This window comes from Salvelinus sp. IW2-2015, unplaced genomic scaffold, assembly GCF_002910315.2.
Source record: "Salvelinus sp. IW2-2015 unplaced genomic scaffold, ASM291031v2 Un_scaffold2971, whole genome shotgun sequence".
Lineage (NCBI taxonomy): Eukaryota > Metazoa > Chordata > Actinopteri > Salmoniformes > Salmonidae > Salvelinus > Salvelinus sp. IW2-2015.
The window spans coordinates 116708-122022 of NW_019944266.1; the positions used below are offsets into that span (position 1 = coordinate 116708).

At 46.7% G+C, this 5315-nt stretch overlaps 1 pseudogene; it reads right to left on the reverse strand.

Moving 5' to 3' along the window:
- LOC112075069 (neuronal acetylcholine receptor subunit alpha-7-like) overlaps positions 1-5038 on the reverse strand; it is an 8513-nt pseudogene extending 3475 nt beyond the window's left edge.
- Positions 5039-5315: the final 277 nt, after the last annotated feature.

Genomic DNA, 5315 nt, shown 5'->3' on the forward strand with positions numbered 1-5315 from the left:
AGTCAGGTCTGGTCTGGGGGTTGGGAGGCTGTGTGGGGTGTGAGCTCACCCCACTCTCCTGGACGCTTCATCCTCAAAACAGAAACCACTGGAGTGAACCAACTCAACCTGAGAGACACACACACACCAGTAAGTAAGTAAGAGGAGCCAAACCTTCTGTGGCAGAACCAACGGAGGAGGACAGGACACACACACACAGATAAGAGAACCTGGTAATGTCATGCAGCAGACAAACTCACCTGATAGAAAAGGACAAAACTGCACATGATAGAAAAGACAGACACCAAGTCCGGACATTCACATATATGAGAGAACACACACAGACAGAACACACTTCAGAATCAGTAGACAGACAGAGAGCCTCCCATTGAGGCATGTCTCCACTGTTGGGGTCGTGGTGATGGTACTGAAGTACAACTACAGTCGCCACCACTGACATCCCTACGGTAACCATGTACTCACAAAATACTGACCTAGAATGGAGACACAGTATTATACAACTGTAATGGAATAGGTTCCTTAGATTAGGTCTAGGAGCATGATTAACACTACCACTACACTTCCACACTCCACCCCAGGGGCAGCACCAACAGGTCAGGGCTGCACTCTGCCAGGAAGCCTTCATAAGTCCACAGGTGCGAGCAATCAGGAGTGGCTCAGGACAAGTCTCTGAATGTCCTTGAGTCCGACCAACCGGACTTGAACCCGATCGAACATCTCTGAAGATACCTGAAAATAGCTGTGCAGCGCACGCTCCCAATCCAACCTGACAGAGCTTGAAGATCTGCAGAGAAATGAGAAACTCCCAAATACAGCTGTGCCAAGCTTGTAGGTCATACCCAAGAGCAATTCTGTAATCGCTGCCAAAGGTGCTCCAACAAAGTACTGAGGAAGGATCTGAATACTTATGAAATTTGATATTTATAAATTAGCAAACATTTCTTAAAAACTGTTTTTGCTTTGTCATTATGGGATAATGTTGTGTAAATTGATGAGGGGGAAAAAACTATTTCATACATTTATAATAAGGCTGTAACCTAACAAAATGTGGAAAAATTCAAGGGGTAAATACTTTCCGAATCACTGTATATATTAGTAGGCTAGTTAAATGCGTACGCATACCACGCATGCGCACACAACTTGCATACACACACACAGTTACTGACACCTTCAGTGGTATGGAGTCTGAGGTAGCTGGCATAATCTCAGCCACCAGCAACATGAAGAAGCTCAGAGAGAGAAGAATTTTTATGCTGGAAGAGAAGATGGGGAAAAGGATATATTACACTGGAAATACAGCAATACTTGTGTGTAATACATCTCCAATCTCTCTGCCAACTCACCCCACCCATCCTTCTTCTCCCCATCTCTGTCCTTGCTCCACTCTGCTCCCCACCCTCTTCTCTCCCTCTATCACTGTCCCTCACTCCCCGCCCCCTTCTCTCCTCTATCACTGTCCTCACCTCCCACCCCCTTCTCTCCCTCCATCTCTGTCGCTCCCCTCTGCTCTCTGTCTTTATGATCGTAAACATTTAATAGAGTTTTCTTTGGAACACTGCAGAATTACTGACACAGAAACAGTAAAAAGAGAGGTCAAGTATAGAGAAAGGAGAGAGTAAGAGAGAGAGACGCCTCACCCTCCCTTTTCACCCGCCACATCTCTCCTGTTTCCATCCCCGCTCCCTTACCCTCCTTTTACCCTCCCTCCTGTCCTCCATTCCCCCTATCCCGCTTTCCCCCTCTTATCCTCCTCCCCTCTCTCACCCCAGACCGATCTTCTCCCTGATCGGGTGGCAAGTATTGAACAACAAGCAGGTCAAGGAGGAGTGAGAACACAGGGACGAGAGTTGAGAGGTAGAACAGAGTTCTCCGCCGCTGTAGGGTCACAACAATCCCACAATCTCTCTTCCGAGAGAGAGTGAAGAGAGGGAGAAAGAGAGGGAGAAATAGGAGAATTAAGTGGAGAGAGAGTGAAGAGAGGGAGAAAGAGAGGGAGAAAGAGGAGAATTAAGTGGAGAGAGAGTGAAGAGAGGGAGAAAGAGAGGGAGAAATAGGAGAATTAAGTGGAGAGAGCGTGAAGAGAGGGAGAAAGAGAGGGAGAAAGTATCCAGACAGGCCAGTTAATTGTTAAGTGACTCGATCAGTAACTGACAAGAGTCTTTTCTGTGGCCGTTAAAACGTCTGCTTGAGTCCTTCAAATAGCAACACATTAAACACTAACACACTCCACTCAGACAGACAGACAGGAGGACAGGAGGACCAGGAACCTCACTTCTAGCAGCTCCATCGTGGACTGACTTCACTCATTCCTGTTTCACAACTGTATCAGACTTAATGTATCTGTGCAGTTGATTCACTTCTGTAGCAATGTCTAACAAGAGATTGTAGGCCCACATACAGTACAGTATACAGTGCATTTGGAAAGTATTCAGACCCCTTGACTTTTTCCACATTTTGTTACATTACAGCCTTATTCTAAAATTGATTAAATCATTTTTCCCCCTCATCAATCTATACACAACTCCCAATAATGACAAAGCAAAAACAGACAAAAAAAAAAGTTGGAAATTTCACGTTTACATAAGTTTTCAGACCCTTTACTCAGCACTTTGTTGGAGCACCTTTGGCAGCGATTACAGCCTCTATTCTTCTTGGGTATGACACTACAAGCTTGGCACACCTGTATTTGGGGAGTTTCTGCAGATCCTCTCAAGCGCTGTCAGGTTGGATGGGGAGCATCGCAGCACAGCTATTTTCAGGTCTCTCCAGAGATGTTCGATCGGGTTCAAGTCCAGGCTCTGGCTGGGCCACTCAAGGACATTCAGAGACTTGTCCTGAAGCCACTCCTGCATTGTCTTGGCTCTGTGCTTATGGTTGTTGTCCTGTTGGAAGGTGAACCTTCGCTGCAATCTGAGGTCCTGAGCGCTCTGGAGCAGGTTTTCATCAAGGATCTCTCTGTACTTTGCTCTGTTCATCTTTCCCTCCATTCTGACTAGTCTCTCAGTCCCTGCCGCTGAAAAACATCCCCATTGCATGATGCCGTCACCCCCATGCTTCACCGTAGGGATGGTGTCAGGTTTCCTCCAGACATGACACTTGTCATTCAGGCCAAACAATTCAATCTTGGTTTCATCAGACCAGAGAATATTGTTTCTCATGGTCTGAGAGTTATTTAGGTGCCTTTTGGCTAACTCCAAGCGGGCTGTCATATGCCTTTTACTGAGGAGTGGCTTCAGTCTGGCCACTCTACCATAAAGGCCTGATTGGTGGAGTGCTGCAGAGATGGTTGTCCTTCTGGAAGGTTCTCCCATCTCCACATAGGGACTTTGGAGCTTTGTCAGAGTGACCATCAGATTCTTGGTCACCTCCCTGACCAAGGCTCTTCTCCCCCGACTGCTCAGTTTGGCCAAGTGGCCAACTCTAGGAAGAGTCTTGGTGATTCCAAACTTCTTCCATTTAAGAATGATGGAGGCCACTGTGCTCTTGGGGACCTTCAATGCTGCAGAAATGTTTTGGTACCCTTCCCCAGATCTGTGCCTCAACACAATCCTGTCTCAGAGCTCTATGGACAATAACTTTGACCTCATGGCTTGGTTTTTGCTCTGACATGCACTGTCAACTGTGTGACCTTATATAGACAGGTGTGTGTCTTTACAAATCAGGTCCAATCAATTGAATTTACCACAGGTGGACTCCAATCAAGTTGTAGAAACATCTCAAGGATGATCAATGGAAACAGGATGCACCTGAGCTCACCGATCTCATAGCAAAGGGCTGAATACTTATGGAAATGTTTTATACATTTGCGAAAACTGTTTTTGCTTTGTCATTATGGGATATGTTGCAGATTTGAGTATTTTATTTATTTAATCCATATTCGAATAACCTGTAACGTAACAAAATGTGGAAATACCAAGGGTCTGAATCTTTTCTGAAGGCACTGTATGTTCTCAAAATATTGACTATTAGCTTTTGATGTGCTCCCCATTATGAGCTTTACATGGGGCATGGAGATGCCCATATCAATTAACAGTTAGCATCTAAGACACTGCTGCTGGTGGCAGAGAGAACAGATCAACCAACAACGGATTAAAACAGACAGGAGGGTGATTTTACAACTGTGATGAACAGCATCCTAACCTGTAAGCTCTGTGATCTTTCCTCTCCCTTGTCTCTCTTTATTCCTGCTCCTCTCTCTCCTCCCTCTTCTGTTCCTCTCCCTCTCATCTCTTCTCTCTCGTTCCTCCCCTCTCCTCTCTTCTCTCTCTGTCCTCTCCCTCTCCTCTCTCCTCTCTTCTCTCTCTGTTCCCCCCTCTCCTCTCTTCTCCTCTGTCCTCTCCTCTCCTCTCTTCTCTCTCTTCCTCTCCTCTCCTCTCTTCTCTCTTCTCTCTGTTCCTCTCCTCTCCTCTCTTCTCTCTCTTCCTCTTCCTCTCCTCTCTTCTCTCTCTGTTCCTCTCCCTCTCCTCTCTTCTCTCCTCCCTCTCTGTTCCTCTCCCTCTCCTCTCTTCTCTCTCTGCTATACAGCTGGAACTGTGCGGTTGAGTTATCTCATATATCAATGGCCGTGCACCCAGACATACAAACTCTGTGTCCCTGTCTATAGAAAGTTGTGTAAAATCACTGTCACTGCAGTGACACTATGCATACATGATCTCTCTCTCTCACACACACACACACACCACACACACACACACACACACACACACACACACACACACACACACACACACACACACACAACACACACACACACACACACACACACACACACACACACACACACACACACACACACACACACACCACACACACACACACACACACACACACACACACACACACACTGTACGTTCACGGACAGACACATACCTGCAGACACAGACACACAAACACACACAACAAATACACACACACACGTACACACAAACACAAACACACACAGAGAGAGGGAATGAAAGTCACTCACCGTGGAGCAGAGCTGAGAGTCCAAACAGACAGATAGCCACAGACTGCCTCATGTTGCACCACTGAACATAGAGAGCAGAGAAAAAGAAAGGGAACAACCGAGACGGAGAGAGCAAGGTAGCTGGAATACAGAGGAGGGAGACAAGTCAGGAGCAAGTCGGCAGCAACAGACGAGGGAGGGATGAGAGGAGGAGAGGAGAGAGGAGGAGAGAGGAGAAGAGAGAGAGAACAGAGAGAGGACAGGAGGAGTTTGTTAGAGAGGAAGAGAAGCTGAGAAAACAGAGGAGAGGAAGAGAGGAAGAGCAGCAGAGTGGTAGCAGCAAAGCTGTCAGAAACAGAGAGAGGGAAAG